The 18,025-nt window shown below is 35.1% G+C and overlaps 2 long non-coding RNA genes across 2 annotated transcripts; both read left to right on the top strand.

Moving 5' to 3' along the window:
• The first annotated feature begins 4,896 nt into the window (after positions 1–4,896).
• On the top strand, positions 4,897–12,202 carry LOC133816181 (uncharacterized). The gene is made up of 3 exons (XR_009885059.1): positions 4,897–5,028; positions 11,926–12,036; positions 12,133–12,202. It is a non-coding gene; the product is annotated as an uncharacterized LOC133816181 (long non-coding RNA).
• A 262-nt stretch (positions 12,203–12,464) lies between these two features.
• Positions 12,465–16,633, top strand: LOC133816180 (uncharacterized). The gene is made up of 3 exons (XR_009885058.1): positions 12,465–12,604; positions 12,774–13,094; positions 16,362–16,633. It is a non-coding gene; the product is annotated as an uncharacterized LOC133816180 (long non-coding RNA).
• The last annotated feature ends 1,392 nt before the right edge of the window (positions 16,634–18,025 follow it).

Genomic DNA, 18,025 nt, shown 5'->3' with positions numbered 1-18,025 from the left:
AAGAGTTAGAGAAACTGAAGGAAGGACTCTTTCATTCCGCTGCGTATACTGTAAGTATTCTTGTCTTTGTTTCTCTTTGAATTCAATTTTAGAAACATATTCTAGGCTATCTCATATTAATTTGTTTAATTTTAGATATACATGAAAATAAATAAAGATCCTGTATAAGTTTACCCAACAAGTATGACCTAACATTTCAGGTACAATAAAGGGGTAAGTGTGTCTGGACCTAAGGTGTCCAATGATGTATGACGGACTATGTCTGGTAGGCTCGGTTGCCAAAACTTTATGACGGACCTAAGTCATGTCCAGTGTATGACGGACTTATGTCTGGGGCTTAATTGCCACCCCTGTATAAACACTTATCTTTTTATTATATCTGACTTGTTATTATGACCCATAATTACGATTATGATTATGACTTATGACCTATAGTTATGATTATGTTATTATGACTTATGACCTATGACCTATAGTTAAGATTTATAACTTATGACTTATGATCTATGACTTATGACTTATGACCTATGACTTATGACTTAGAGTATGATTTATGATTTATGACTTAGATTATGATGTAGAATTATGACTTAAGCTATTATATGACCTAGAGTTTTGTGTTTGTATGGCTCTTGTGAATTTATGATATGTTTGATTATATGACTAACTCTTATTTGTATTTTCCTTACTGGGCTTAGAAGCTCACTCCTTATGATGTTATTATTTCAGGCAATCAATGATAGAAAGGCCAATGACGAGTGGAACCTAAGAGCTTCGTGATATACTCGTGGGGACCATATAGTCGAGGAAGATCAAGCGGGCCTATTTTTTTTTTATTAAAGCATGTTTATTTTAAATGTGGCTCATTTTTATGTTAAAGACAAATATTTTATATTTGTAAAACCATGGATCCATGTATTTGTTTTCAAGTTTTTATTCAATAAAAGAGCAATATTTATGATTATGATCCAACATTGTGTTCTCGATAATCTATGAGAAATTAGGGCGTTACACATAGAACCAAGAATCTCACCTTAACCTTGTGTCAAACTCGAGCCCTAGAAGTGAGCTTCACCTCTCGGTCTTTTCTCTCTCTATTTCTCTTTCTTTCTCTTCTCCTCACGCCCACTTCTCCTTCTTTCTCTCTTTGTGTTGAGCGAAAATGAGAGCTAGGCTCTCTCTTTATATAGGCTTTTAAAACTTCCAACAAAAAATCACTCATAAATGTTAAATTGATTTAATTGCTCAATCACCATAAACTTCTATTTGATTTGTGTCTCTTGCACCCAGTCTTTCCCTCAAATACATTCTTGATTGCTCATCAAACCCTTAATGCCGAAATTCATTGAGATGTTCACCATTTGATCATCTTATTCATTCCTCAAATCAATTATATCAATTAATCATTAATAACCCTAATTTTCAAAAATACTGTTTATAAATTCACCATTGATTCTCTACTTAATCTAAAAATGTAGACTCACATCTGTACCTTATTCTTGATTGATAAATAATCACCTTTGATCTTTGAAAATGTGTTCAAATCAATTAACAATTATAGAGCCTTTACTTTTTTTTCGAAAATTATCTCCCAAATACTAGCTAATAAGCCATCAAACTATCCATAATTTCTTACCTTGATTTCAATTGATTTCCGTGATCCAACCAAGATCATAAAGTCCCATTTTCTTGTCACACACGCACGCCCAAGGTGTCACACACATATAAATGGAAACTAACATCTTTTACTAAAAAAATAACAATTATTAAATTGACAAAAAAAGAAATAAATAAACAATTATTAAATTAATAAAAAACAATTATTAAATTGTGTGACCGAATATTACAATATACCATCCTTAAAAGAAATTTCGTCCTCAAAATTTGACTCACCAAACAGCTCAGGGTATTGCTTTCTCATGTCTTCATCCAACTCTCAGGTTGCTTCTCTTGCCGAACAATTTTTCCAAAGGACCTTGACTAATGGAATCTTCTTTAATCCCAGTTCCTTGATTCTCTTTTCTAAGATTTGCACTTGTAACGCCCTACTCCCTTAGAGCCGTTACTAAGTGAGTTTAAAAAAACGTGCTTTCAACTCGCTAATCGAGGTTTTAGGTCAAATAGTGTAATTAAGCCATAAACAGAGGAAAAACTTTAGAAATAATAGTTTCCATAGAAAATCATAAAAATTTTACACTTGTGATCCGAAAAATACCGTTTAGAAACATTTACAATATATAAACTGAACCAAGTCGACTAAACGACAAAATCTAGGTTTATTTACAAGCGTCTCCCAAAATCCTCTGGCAGTGGCAGCCAGGCTGGCCAAACATGTACACGCCGCCTCACGCCTACTACACTCATGGTTGGTTGGCCTTCTCTTTACCCTTACCTGCACCATAGAGCATCTGTGAGCTGAAGCCCAGCAAGAAAACCCACAAACAGATAACATATGCAACACATATATCAAGCATATAAACAGGCCACCAATGGGCTAAACACATACGGCCTAGCCGTCCCAGGCATTTACCAAGCCCTGGGTTCGCAGACCATGCCGTGAGGATATCCCAGGTATCCTTCTAGGGACTCGCCCTGGCAACTCGCACTCCACGTGCTCAACGCTACCCCCAGCCCCTTGTCGTTCTCGGCCTTGCACTCAATGTGCCTAACGCCGTTCCCGGCCTACACTGTTCCTGGCTCTTGCCGAACATTCACATAATAGCATTCATAACATAGCAAGCAAACACAAAATTCTAGCAAATTCATATAAAGGGCTACGCCCCACAGTTCAAACACAATGGGCTCATCCCTGCATACCAGTTCTACTCAAACACATTGGGCTCAGCCCTGCACACAAGCTCTATGGGAACAAGGGTTTTCTTACCTGAGTCCCGAGCTCTCCGAGCACCGATGTCCCGAGCACAGTCCACTAACTTGAGCCTCTCTAAAACCCTAGTCACAATGCATTAACAACATCCATCCATCAAGTTCTAATCCAATAAATAACTTTAAGCCATAACCACTACAAGAATAAAAACTATTTATTACGTTTGATTGATAGCACTTAGCCACCTAAGCTATAAATAATTCCCCCTAATAAAACAATTAGTACAGGCGAAAAATGAAATAAAAGTCGCGGGTCATTTTCAGTTTCCCACTCGCTAACAAATAATACAACACTCCCATTTTCTCTTTTAATCTAGGTTTAGTTATGCTTTTCTCCATCTGACATTGCTCACTCTCTTTCAAGCTAGGAAGTTTATTCTAACATTGCCCTACCCCCTTCTTCTTCTCCACCCCCATCACTTCTTATCCTCCTCCTTGGTCTGCACCTCTCTGCCTTTCTTCGTCCTTCTTTTTTTCTTTCGTCCATGAGCTGGAGCTGCGAACGGGTATCCTCAACGACTTTGGCCTCGTGGCTGTGACGAGGAGGACTTCATCTAGGTGCTTGGGGTGTCACAGGGAAGGACAACTCTAGTTTGCTCTTGGGTTCGGCGAGGGGTTCAACTCGTCTTCACGGAAAAGTGCAGCTGGTGTGAGGCAGAGGTTTTTTCTTCTACCCTCTCTTTTTGTTTTCTTTGTTTAGAGTCATGCATTTCTATTTTTCTCTGTGCAATGGGAATTATTTTTTTGAATTCATAGTTTATGGGATTTGCAACACAGTTTCAGTAAGATTTTTCTACGAGTTTTATTTTTTTGCTTCAAATTTACAATTATATTTCATAGCCATGAGTTTGTTCTATGATAGATTTTATTATATGTTTTGATTTGCAAGTATCATATTTATGAATTTGTTTTATCTTTTGTTTAAGATTTGTGTATCAAAACTGGTTTTAGATTTCAATTTCATATCAGATCATCAATGTATATGTATATATATAAATATGTGTGTGTATTTGTGTTGTTTGGCCTTGTTATTCTATTTTACTGTTTCAACTCATGACTTGTTGTCTTCTCAGTATTCTTATGAGCTTCTTCTGCAATTTCTGCATAAGTCTCAATCTACCACTGTACTTGGTATTATCAATGAGCATATCAACTTTCAAGGTACACGTTTCTTCTTTTACCGCTATGTAAAAATGCTTCCTTTATTTTTATATGATGTGTAATGTATGCATGTGTACTGGTTTGCAGTTTCTCCTGGACAGCCCAACTCAATTTCTGATGATGCGGAGGCTGTTACATTGACTGGAAGCAGCCAGGATGCAATCAGTCAGATTAATCAGAAGGAAATACATTGGGGGTGAGTCAACAAAGTTATCTTGTTTCAATCGGGTTTGCTTTTTTCTGTTACCCCCTCTTTGTGCTCTGAGTATTACACTTATGATCCATTGATTCATGTTGGTATGTTGAAGTTAAAATGGAATCTAAATGTCTTTTATTCATTCCTTTTTCATTTGTCTTCTAATATCAGTATTTATCACATGTTTTTCACTTTTTCATTTTCATTCAAAATTATTTAGGAATGATAAGCATCATTCTTCTTTTCTAAATTAATTATTTAAAACTTGGTCAACCTACAGAGAGTTATTTAGTAGCCTAAAAGAGGTTTTTTTTTCTTTCTATATGACAGTTTCCTATATATGTTTGTTAGTAATAGGAAATTTAAGTAGTTGCCATATTTTTAAAGTTGCTGGAAGACTCTTTCGAAGAACGCTTGGAAAAGACTGGGGGTTTGCTTTGTGATTCTGAAAAGGCAGAAGGAGAAACTAAAGAGTCGGAGTGGGAGGAAAATAAGGTACAAAAATGTTTGGTTATTTCTTTTACTATCCATATCTGTGTAACCTCTGTTTAGACTGTGTTTGTGACTGTCTAGTTATGGGATATTTATCTGGCATCCACTCTTGTGATGCTTAATATTAACTCGTGTGTTCAGAAAAGATTAGCAGAAGGAGGAAAGCAGGGCTTATCAGTTAAAAAGCTGAAAAAAGACAAGGCAGCGGGAGCAACAAGGAAAGCCACTCGTCCTGAGACAAACATTGTAACTATGGCACCAAGAGTCAAACCAGAGCTTCCTTTGCCTACAATGTATTCTCTCGCTTTCTCTGTAACGTCCTACGTGTTTGGGTACCTTTAAACGACTCGGGTCGGGATTTTTCCCCCGGGTTAAGAATATTATTTTAAATAATATTATATTTTGTTTGTAAGTATTCCATGAGTTATTGCTAGCCAAAATATGAATTTTGTGACTTTAAAAGTCAAGATAAGACTTTCGGTCCTGGACCGACACAAAAACCCTGATCGGGTAAAAATCTCGGAAAATAAAATGAAAAATCATGGCAATTATATTTTGGGCATAAAATACATTCATAAAAGTTAAAGTTTGGTCAAAACTAATAAACCTAAAAGAAAATGGAAATTTTAGGGCATTTTGTGTTAAATGCCTAATTTTACCGAAATGGGGAATTTTATTCCATGAATGGACCTTAGGTTAAATTTTATTATGTGATTAATTAAATTAAATGTGAGAGACATTTAATTTAATTAATTAATGTTAAGTTTGGTGATTAAAACTTAATAAAAGTGAAAAAGGTGTCAAAAGCCAATTTGGACTTTTCTTCTTATGAAACCTTTATTAACCTTTATAAAAAAAATATTATATATAACATAGATAAAATAAAGAGGGTGGCCGGCCATGTGGTATTTTAGAGTGGTGTGAACCCAATATTATAAAGATTAAATCCCATTTGATGAAGAAGTCAAGTGGGCAAGTGGGTAGAAAAGCACTTAAGTACTTTGTGATATTTTGAAGAGTTTTGTGAGCAATTCCCACACTAAGAACCGACCACTCTCCCTCTCTCATTCACTCATCTGATTTTTGAAGACCTTTCAAAGTGTTCTCTCAATATTCAACCTCAAGAACACCAAGGAAAACTTGGAGGCTAAGTCTTGGTCTAGGAAGGGTTTTCCCTAAGGTAAAGTCTCATTAATCTAGACTTTTGTCAAGTTTTAATCATAGAGTTTCAAATAGCTAATTACCTATGTTGTTAGGGGAAGTTGGTTAGGGTTTTTGAAAGGTTTGAAGGCGTCAAAGCTTATAGGAAGGTCCAAACCTTAAGCAAGAACACCAAAGAGGTAAAAAGTTTACTTTTGATGATTTTGTTGTAGGGTTTTTAGTTTTAAGCATTATTTTGTATATCTAATGCTTAAAGTTTCTTGTTGGTGATGTAATAAGGTTATGGTAGTTGTTTAATAATTTTTATGATGCATGAGAATTGATTTTTGAAAATGGGAACCAAAACCCCCAAGGGTTTTGTAGGATACCCTAAAACAAAACATGTTTTGAGCTGTGACTTCCAAGGGGTCAAGCAGCCACTGTATATTGGTTTTGTAAAATTAAATTGTACTGTGATGTTTTTGATATTGATTACATAAAATTGAGCTTTTGAAACACTAAAAAATGTTTAGAAATGAGTAAGTTATGCTATTTCAAAGTTTAGGTAAAAAACAGTTTTTTCGTATTCTTATTTTCGGAACCAAGTTTGGACAGCCACTGTATAGGGCAAATGAACCCAGTTTTTTCTAAACTTTTGTGGACATATTTCTGGCATAACCTATTAGCCCACTGTAAAATTTGGTAAGAAAATATTAAACGTTTTGAAAGTTATTAACTGTCAAAGTTCGGAAAAAATAAGGACTTGAAAATAAGGTCATTTTTACCTCATTGTTGGAAAATGATTTCACCAATCAAAAATGCTCATTTTGACCTAAGATTTTACAAAGACCTAAATGGCATAACAAAAATGGAATTGTGAAATTTTGGTAACAATTGGGTAAGTAAATTTCAAGTTATGAACTAATGAAGTATGTAGTTAAAAATGTGAAAAATAGGTTTTTCACACTTAGTGTAAAAATGAGATTTTGGAACATAAGGTAAAAAGTAAAATTTTGCTTATTTCAAGATATAAATTGGTAAGTCTTGAAATCATATTTTCACTAAAATTACCCCTTTGAGTTTAAATGAATTATTTTTATTAAAGAGTTTTTATTCTTTCTAAAAATAAGAGATTTAATTTATTAATAGTTAATAAATTAAAAGAGGGTTTAAAACCCTATATTTTGAGAAAATAATTAAATGAATTATTTTTATAGTAAGTAAAAATTGATTAATTGCTTTTGGAAAATTAATTAGTCAAGATGAGAAATTTATAACGGTTTTCCTAATTAAGACAAATTAGGCAATTTTCTTAAATCGGTTTTTAGATATTAAAACCTTAAGAAAACAAAAAGGAAAATTTAAAGAGTTTATTTTCTTTAAAAAAAAATTAAGGAATTTATTTGTATTTTCTGGATGTAATACCGGCTAAAATCTTACATATTTTAACCGACTAGTCGAAAGTGCAGGTTAATAGCGATACCTTGAAAGAATAAGATTTTTAGCGGGTTGTGGGGAAATACCATTGTGATACCCGAGCCTAGGTATCGAGACCTTAGGATAGGTCTCCCCGAGACTTAGGGTTTAGTCTCGAATATTTTGTATGACTTTCCTTAATAGGTTTAAAACCAAATAAGGATTATAAATCCTTACAAATGACTTTTATTAAAATGACCAAACTGCCCAAGATAATAATAATGAATTATGAGTGCCATAATTAATCCGAGTATACTGTTTGGATAACTACAGTATTGGCTAAGCGTAACTGGACTGAACGTTGGAGGGTGAAAACCTGCTGAGCGCTAAGGACTCCAAGTAAGTCAACTTATATTGTATGGCTGCAACATGAAATGATTATTGTCTTGTATGTTAGTATAGGGATACATGCATATATATAGGCTGTCATAGAAAGTTGCTTAGAGACGTTAGTCTAGTGAGTGCTGATTTAGAAAATATGAACGGTAGAAGTCCGTCATATCCTAGACGGTTGATCCCCGTCACACTGCTTGATTTTATTTATGTCCGGTTCATTACCGCGACGGGTGGCCATGAGATGAGGATAAGCTGGTTAAACCTAGGGGCGCCAAGATAAATGGGACCTAGGGGTCCTCATGCTTACTTAATCATTGGATGGTTAGAATCCGAGCAAGTGCTCTGATAAGTTATTCCCGGATAGCAGCCGTGAATATTGGCCATTCAGTGAGAGTGCCTAGAGATACTAGGGGTTGCCAAGATTGAGTGAGGCTGAACACCCTAGGGGCATGTAATGCCCCAAATTCCCTATTATGGTTAATGGCTGAATTAGTAGGCCGGGAGGGCCATAACTGTTTAATTATGCCATTAAATGTGTTTATGCATGTTTATGAGAATTATATTATAATATGATGTTAAATGTATGCATGTGAGTCCACGTCTGTTTGCAGGGGTGTTTTGGTAATTTGGCCCGTTGAGGGTATAATTGAATATTTGTTTGAGTGTTAATGATATATTGTGAGGCCACATTATAATGTGGATTGGTTTGAGCTATTCGGCATGGGACGATCTTTAAGTATTAAAGTAGCGGTTTAGTCATAACGGGATTAGGTTCGAGGCTCGGGGTGAGTCTCAGGATGTTTTAATGATTAGAATGTTGCCGGGAGTAAAAAGGGTAACGGGATATGAATTATTGGTGTTTGGGAATTTTGAGAATAGCGGGAATTGGAGAGTGTTAATTATGATTAACGAAATAGGTGGGAGATGACGATTTTACCCTTGGGGAGACATTAGAAGCTTTTGATGACCTAGGGGTATTAAGGTCATTTTGCTTGGGTTATATATATGTTTCAAGTGGCTGTAGAAAGTTATAGAACAAAAACAGAGCAGCTTCTTCACCATCCCGTACACCCATTTCTCTCTATCTTTCTTTGAGGTTTTTGGTCCCAAGTTGAGGTGGCAAGTTAGGAAATCAAAGCTTGGAGGTTGTGGACTTAGTTCATCATCTTAAGAGGATTCAAAACCAGTTGGAGGTAAGGAATTGTCTTTGAATTTCAGGTGTACTCTGTTTTTCTTTTATAGATTTCAGCTCTAGAATTTGATGTGGAAGGTTGGAATCAAGGGGAGTTTTTGGTATGTGTGTGAGTGGGTTTTGGTGAGGAGGTGATGTAGGTAAGGTTTAGGGGTTGAATTGGATGTTTTGGTAAGGTTTGGGATGTGTTTGGAAGGTTGGTTTCAAGAGGAATCGCAAGAATGGAGTTTTAGTGCAGCTGCTGGTCTGAAGTTGGCGCCCCAGCGCTACTCAGGGCAGAGAGCAGCCCTCTCTGTTTCTGGGACAGCGCCCCAGCGCTGGTGGGTGGCGCCTAGGCGCTAGGCCAGTTTCAGGAGGAGTTGATTTTGGGGTTCGGGATGGTTTTCAAGGCTCGGGGGTTGGTTCCTTTGCTCCTTTTGAGTAGGTTGGGAGTCCCGAGAGTGGGGGATTGGTCCCGGGAGTGTGGTTTAGTTTGTAAACCATCCATTGATTTATTCTATTAATGGTTTCTAATTGGTTATGATTAGGTAACCGCTAAGGAGTCTAAAGGTTGATCGTTCTCAGGGGTCGTTCTTTTAATCATACTCACTCGAACCAGAGGTAAGAAAACGGTGTATGAATACAGTTGCACCCTGTATGGGTATATGACATGCATGGTTTGATATTGGGGCATGTTGATTGATATATGTGGACATGGATTGCATATTAAATGCTAGTGAACGTTGATTACCTGTTTAAGACACTGACTAGTCAGGGACCGACTCTAGAGTAGAGAATTATGCATTGAATGGCTCTATGGCATTAATGCTAGACCGACCCTAGGGTCGAAGAACTTATAAGCGCTTGCCTGGTCTACGACCAGATGACTATAGCCAAGGTGTATAACCCCGGTGACCGTTTGTCACGTGGCTAAGGGACGTTGTCCATAGTTTCGACTCTAGAGTCGTGAGGAAGGTTATGTTGGTGACCAATCACCATGCACCTGTCCTAAACGAATTTATGAAAGAATCACCTATCAGTTAAGCCCTGGTGACCCTATCGTCACATGGCTAGAGGGAGCGATGCTCCTTATTGTGACTGTTGGCTATTGTCACCTATTTGTCGGACTGATAGTCCTGAATGGTTATTATGATCGTTGTTGATATTATATCATGTTTTATTATGTTTTCTTGCTGGGCCTTAGCTCATGGGTGCTATGTGGTGCAGGTAAAGGAAAGGAAAAGCTTGGCCAGCCTTGAGTGGAGAGCTTAGGCGATGCGATGTACATACAGGGCCGCTTGACTGCCACGGTCAAGGAGTTCTCAGAGGGACTAGGGGTTTACCCTATTTTTGCCGCTTAGGCCGGTGGGGATTGTAAATTTGAAACTGTAGCGACTCTTTTGTATTATGAACATCTTGTAAACATTTTAAAAGGCTCATGAGCAGTTTATTTACTTAATCAAATGTACCCTTTCCTTTTTATTGGTTTTTCACCTTAACCTGTTAATGGTACCTAGATCACGTTTTTAACCAAAGGACTCGGGTAGCGAGTCAAATTTCTGGTTCACTGTTCACCGTAACTTTTCTGGGGTAACCAGGGCATTACAGGGCAACTGCTCACCAGCACCACTGATTAACATAGAAGTCTCCATAAAACCGTGTAACTTGGATTACACTCTTGAATAAGTAGCGATGCCCTAGGTAACACGATAGTTACCCTTGATGAGAATATTTATTGGCTAGATCTTAGTGTGGAGACTCGGTTCTCTTTTACAGATTAGCAATTATGTTGGAGGGCGCGTTACGCATGAATTGTTGGAAATCGTCGAGCGTTGGTCTCGAATTATGTTGTGATATAATATATCTGCTTGCTCTGTGATTTTCTGAGTGCAGGGATATAATTGTTGATAAGATATAGTTGTGATATAATATATCTGCTTGCTCTGGGATTTTCTTAGTGCAGGGATATAATTGTTGATAAGCTATAGTTGTGATATAATATATCTGCTTGTTCTGGGATTTTTCTGAGTGCAGGATTTTATCTAGTTATGAATTAATTTATCAATGGTTATCAGGCATGACCATAAGTTTTCCAGGATGCTTTAGCATTCTTGAAATTGATTGTGTAGGGTCCCGGATGGGTCCGGAACCCTAATTCTCTATATGCTTGTTTGAAAGTTGATCTTACTAAGCATTTTCGCTTACCTAGTTGTTTTATGTTGTAGGTAAGTGCAAGGGCAAGGCAGAGTAGTGAGCGCTGGAGTCTTCCTTGCAAATGTACATGTTGACCGACCTTTTGGGAAGCCTTTTTATTTTTGGAAATGTTGTGTAATTTTCCTAAACTAGGCTCACTCTAATCTTTATAAAACATGTTTGTAACTAAATGTTAAGTATGGCCATACGACTTTTTAAAAAGTTTTTTTTTCTATGGGTTTTTGAGACATTTTGTTAAATGAAAACATTTATATTTCCACATTATTGAGTCTTGAAAATCCGGGTCGTTACATTCTCCCTCTTTCTCTTATGTAATTTATACATCTTTCTATCTATGTATTTTGACCTAGGATGTGCCTATTATTAGAAATTCCACATATTTAATTAGGGGTAATGTAGCATAGAATCCATGTAGGGCTTCAAATTATTTTGATGAGTAAATGTTTGGAGAAACTGAGATAAATTAAACATGTGATGTTGACATAATGATGTGGACACTAAAATTACTTTTTGGTACGACAGGATTCTGATGTTTGAGTGTAATTTTTTCAACCTGTAAGATATGAGGACGCATATTTTTAGCTTTTGTATAGCTTGAGGAACATAGTTTATGTATATTGGTTTTGTGTGAATGTGACTATTCTCGATGGTTTAAATAGATCTTTTTATGATGGAATATGTTGTTTCCAGTTTTAATTCTCTCTGCCAATCGAAGTCTTTCAGAGGGATTTAGTCTTAGTGTTTGCATACCTATGATGTTTATTCTAGCAAAAAAAGGGAAATCTACCACTGTTTTTGTAATGTTAACTTTTGATATAGGTTATTTGATTAATCTTTTATTTTGTTGCTTCAGTTCAGTCGAGGTTGAGCAGTCTATACTTGATGACTTGAGAAACCGTGTACAGCTGAGCAGTGTTGCTCTGCCATCCGTTAGTTTTTATACATTTATCAATGCACATAATGGGTATTTTCTTCAATTTTTTTTCGATTCAACATTATCTTTATGTTTTAGTAAAAAAAAATTTCTCAATTTCTTATCTTCCGGTTTTTCTTTTTCTAGTTTAAACAGTTCAACTATATCCCCTGACGGGTCATTGGTTGCTGCTGGATTTTTAGATTCATCACTGAAGGTTTGTTCTTGATTACATTTTCGTTGCATGTGACATGTCAATTGTTTGTGTTTTCTACTAAATTTGGTACACATTGTGCAGATTTGGGATATGGCAAAGCTTGGGCATTAGGTTGTTGGTTGTAAGTCAATCCTCTGTTTCTACTGTGTTGAGATATTCTTGTACATAAATCAAAGTTAAAAAAAAGATATGCACGTGTTTTACAGTGTATAAATTAGTCTAGGATATATAGGCACACAATTTATGCCTTCATAAATTTCGCTTTCTGAAAAAGCACTGAGGCCACTGAGAGGTTCATTTTACACAGATATTCTGGATTCATATGTAGAATACTTGGAAAAAGAAGGTGCCTCAAAGAGTGGACTTGAATTTGAACAAGAGAAAGAAGTGTTTCGTGTATGCGTAAGTCTTTGCTCAGCATAAACTTATGAATCGAATGCTTCAGCAAAAATATACTAGTTTTGTATCAACAGAGCTATATGTATGTTTTTTGTGCGTGTTTAGTTTATTTGGTTTGTGGGATCCTTCAAAAGTACTTATCAAATTTCTAACATGTTTCCATTTTTTTTAGTTTCGTGATGCATCACAACCAAATGTAAATATGTGGTGCAAATGCAGGGTACTAGAAGATGGAAAGTTTGATATATACAAGGTAAGTAGAATTTTAGTTATATAGCGACATTCATGACAGTAGATTTTGTAACAAGAAAACAGGTTGATGATATTTAACTTTCATCATCAAGTTCTGAGGTTTGTGTTTTTCTCCAATTAATTATTCTTTTAGATTGAACATGTCTATACTCGTCACATGCTCAGAGACATATCTTGCCATGAAAAGAATCTGGACTTGAGGCTGGATCTGTGCACCAAAAGAACTGTAACTACTTTTACTGTAAGTTTTCTTTGTTTAATTACAGATGCACCTATATCTATAGAATTTATAACATTTAAATTCTTTTTTTTCTTTGTTTAAGATATATTTATTGTTAAATCTTATTTGTGTATATCCTAAAACTAAAAAGTAAACAAAGGAACAAAATAGATCTAAACTTGTCTAGAAATATCTGGTTTATCACTTCATAATGATGCTGATTTCAGCTAAATTCTTCATGTCTAGAAGTCACTGGTTGCAGGTTTGGGGGAATCTGTTGCATTCTTGGATTCTTGTAATCTATTAAAATGTGATGTTGAAAATATTTTTATGCTCTGCAACTAGTTTTGTTTTCTGTTTGGTATTCTTCTACATTATTAGTATTTTTGTTATTTTATATACTCAAATGACTATAGTACAATTAAAATGGATTCTGTTTTAATCTTTCAAAATATCACTATGAGTGTAAATAGAATTATTGATCACATGTGCTGATGCTTTTAACCTTTGAAAAATGGCACTACTAAATTTCTTTTTCTTTAAGTCTTTTAACTCTAAAGCTAAAATGGTAACTACAAAGGGGATACCTCCCAAAGACTAGGAGCCTAAGAAAATTGGCATCTAATTATATATCTGAATGCTTTGTCTATGCTTTGTGCATTTGCATTGGTACTATTCTATTATGCAATGTCCTATCTGATATATATATATACATTCACATTTCTTTTGAGTATCTTGTTGACATTGTTGCGTACTACATATTTACTATTTTGTTTATTCTCCCCTAACTATTCTTGGGCATCAATTTGCCTTCCCTTGTAGGTTAAAAAACATGACATTAAGGACAAGAAAACCATGGGAACGATGTCTCAAGCTTTGATTCTTATCAATTTCACAACTAAGGTATCATATCTTAGTAGTCACTTGTCTCAGTTTATCTTGCTTATACATGACAAATATATTATGCATTAAGAAAGTGGAGAATGTTGCCTAAATTTTTTTAAACCTTGGAACTTCTATTTAGTTTTCTATGTTATGGGATTGGGTTTCTTGCGTAGCTGTCAATACATATAAATATATATGTCATGTAGGAGAAGAAAGAAAAGGAACTTCATATCATTGTTTGTCCTGTTATAAATTCGTTAATCATGTCTAGACAACTCAATTATGCATCAAAAAGTAACTTTTTTTCTTTGGTTGTTTTTCCAAATATAAATTCCAATTAGGACATTGCATATTATATAAAGGCAGATGCATAAAACTTTTAAAGAGTAGTTACTATTAATAAGTGTAGTGAGATATTATTTGGTTGTTGCTATTATTTGGTGGTAGTGGTAGTGGTAGTGAGACATCATTCTTCAGCGATGGCAACTATTTCCCTCTCGCTCTCTCTTTCTCTCTTTGAGATATTCTCTCGTTCAACCTTTCTCTCTATTTCTTGCAGGTGTGCTCTAGGGTGGTGGGCTCTTGCAGCTTGAGGCGTGTAATAGGGAGACTCAGCTCGTGGGTTCTACAGGGTGGCTTCCTCGTGGGCGCGACGGGTTTGACTTCGATGAGGTTATGCTGCAACAAATGGATTTTCTGGGTTTGGTAATTGTTTTGAATGTTGTTTTGATTTAGTTTGAGATTGAGTTTGAAGAAAAATAATACAGTTCTGGTTTTTTTCTTCTGTTTATCGGGATTTATGGCTTGATAGAGATGATAATGGGTTTTAAGTCTCAAATACAATAGTTTTAAGGAAAAACTGAAGTTTAGGTTTATATTTTTGCATTGAATAGTTTTTTTATTTTTTTCTATGAAGTTTCAGGAAAGATAAATACAACATTTAAATTTGTGATCAACTTATTTAGTTCTAGTTGGCCAAATTCTTAGACAATTCACAGTTTGTGGTTTTATTTTTAATTTGAAGATATGTATATATATGCTCATGCTTGCTGATTTTTGTTGATTTTGATGTTTGTGGTTATTTTTTATTTAAGATATATATTGGTTTCTTTAACTTTTATTGTGCTTGAATGAATTTTTAATTGAAATCAGAAGTAATTAACTAGCCATTGATTCTCATGGTCTTCTAAAGTAGCATCTTTCTTATTATAATGTAATGTTATGAGAATACTATCATTTATTATTCATTTATAGAATGCTTTTGACAATAAATTTATTGATGTGGAAGAAATTGCTTGCTTTTGGGTGCATAATATAAATTACAAATGACTTAGACACTTAGCTATGCTTATTTCTTTATGTTTTGCATGTGCACCAGTGGCTGTAAGGTTTGATGGTGGCAGGGCTTGGAATGGCGAGGTGTAGGCTCGATGGTACGTATCTCTTCTAAATCTCTCTCTCTCTCTCTCTCTCTCTCTCTCTCTCTCTCTCTCTCTCTCTCTCTCTCTCTCTTTTGTCTTCTGATTTTGTTTTCCCTCATAGAGAGGAAGGATCCTCTGCCATTTGTTCTGATCAATTTCAGGTGATTCAATTGTATAAAGTTGTTTCTGTTGTTTTTAGTTTTGGGAGAGCCTTGTTTTCTGTTATGTTATTGGTCTCCGGTGTCATGGTTCATCTTTGACTTATTTCTGAGTATGGTATTTTGATTGCTGTTTGATAATGGTATTTTGGACCATAAGACGTCTTGCCAAAAGTTTTATTATAGTTTTTTCATTAAAAAATATGATTTATTAAGTATTAATTTCAAGTCTATGTGTCCATGTCACAATGTGAAATTTACTTTGCAGTTGATATTTGAGTTATTTGATTCTCTTTTAATGTCTGCCATTTGCATGTCACATTTCCCTTTTTTTTTTTAAATAAAATATTGTCCAGGGATTTGTATGAAAGTTAAATAGCTTGGGAATTTGAGTAAGAAAATGTCCTCATGAAATTTATCTGTGGTGTATTGATAAGTTTTAGATAACTGCTATGGCCAACTCTGTTACACAAATGTTAATGTTAGTTTACAAGTGAAGTTGCACTAGTGGCCAACTCATCAATTTTTTTCTTGGGAGAAAGGTCAATCTTTATACTCCAACAAAGGATCAACTGAATAATTTATTAGCTGTCTAACATGAGTGACTCTCCTCCACATAATTTAATAATAAATAAACAATAAAAATTCATGCAGGCTTCCCTCACAAAACATTGACATGATATTGTATTCTCTCAATGTCTTTTAACAACTTGAGCCAACCAAGTTCATTCAGTTATTGGATTATATTTCTTATGAGAATAGTTTCATTCTTGTTAGCATGAAGTTTTATGTTTGCTGCTTATCTTTCTCTATTTATTTTTCAGAGAGTTTGAACAAGTTCCCTCGAAGGACTAGTACACCATCTAGGGTTCAAAGTCAAGCACAACAAGCTTAAGAACAACTACAACATCAGCAACAGCAGCAGCAACAACAGCATCATCCAAACTATAGTTTGAAGTAAAAAATGTTCAAGATTATAAAACTTTATTATGTTAAGCTTTCAAATTTAAGTTAGAACTAAGATCTCATGAAGTAGACACATTCATGGTTTGAATTAGTTATTGTTTAATGTAATACTTATGGTTTATCAATCTATTGAGAATTACATTTTATGATTAATTTTGATTTTGTTTATCAAAATACAATAATGAAAATATTTTAATTAAAAAAAACCATATAAGTATGCTTATCAAAAAATAATTTAAAATATATTATCCACACTAAAGTAACAAAATTTTATTACTATATGTTATGATTTAAAAACATATTATAAGCGTAACAAATTGTTATGATTTATATAATATAACAAACTAAAAATGCTATCAAAATAATCAAATGAAACAGTTGAAAAGTGTTATGCAAAAAGTATAAGATTAAATTTCAAATTTATAACTAAATACTCTAACTAAATGTTATTATTTGAATATTATAGTAACTAAAAATGTGTTATTGAATAGTTTAAGATAACATTGAACATAACATTCGAATACTGTTATAGAAAAGATAGGACTTTTAATAATAGAGGCTATGTTAGCGTTTTCAGAAGCGTTATCAATACTCCGGGTTAGCAGTTTTTAAATGTTATGAATACTGTTTTTTCTTGTAGTGAACCCTAACCTCCAGGACCTTGAATTCTATCAATCCAGGTGATAAAATCCATCCCGAGCCTTAACCATTGAATTCCCAAGCTTAAACACCCTTAAAAATGCAGACCAGCACTAAGAACCGCGGCCCCACCCTCAAGAGTCGCGGCTAGCCTCAAAATAGAGGCTAGCACACCCCTGCAACACACACAGGCCGCGGCACGCATGAACTCCTCGGCCACACTCGGCCGTGCGCATACACGGGCCGCAGCCCTCACCTCCAAACCCAGAATTTCCATCTTCTTCCCTGCATTTTCCTCAAGCTAACTCACTCAAAGCTTTTCTAACAAACCTAGATATTTAACACATACATTCCAGCTCAATATCCACATCAAAACCCCATTGAATCCTACTCCAAAGCTCAACTAAAACACTTAAGACAGATCAAACTTAACCAACATACAAACTCTTACAAACCAGCAGCAACTCTAAGCATATTCCTATAATTAAAGCTTACCCCTTGCTGAATTCAATCCCTGAAGTTGATCCTTAATCCACAAGCTCCTAGCTCCCAAGATTTCCCAGCTGAATTCCTCTAACTTCTAGCTGTTTTCTCCAAGTTCTCCTTAAGCCTCCAAAGAGAAGATATACACTTGTTTAGAGAGAAAGAATGAGTCGGTTCCTTAAGTGTTCTGTATAGTTCTAAGGTTTGTCTTATTCAACTTATGTCTATGTGGTTACCTCAAGGCTCGGGGTACCAAAACGTCCCCGAGGGCAAAATGGTAAATTTCCCCAGTATTCCCTCCTAGACATTCTATCCTCAAATATATCTCCAAATATTTATTTTCATATCCCGATAATCCCATAACACACCTAGTACCCAAATTACCCATCAACTCACCCCG

Source organism: Humulus lupulus, chromosome 2, assembly GCF_963169125.1.
Source record: "Humulus lupulus chromosome 2, drHumLupu1.1, whole genome shotgun sequence".
In the NCBI taxonomy this organism is placed as follows: domain Eukaryota; kingdom Viridiplantae; phylum Streptophyta; class Magnoliopsida; order Rosales; family Cannabaceae; genus Humulus; species Humulus lupulus.
This window is presented reverse-complemented; position numbering and strand designations above follow the sequence as displayed.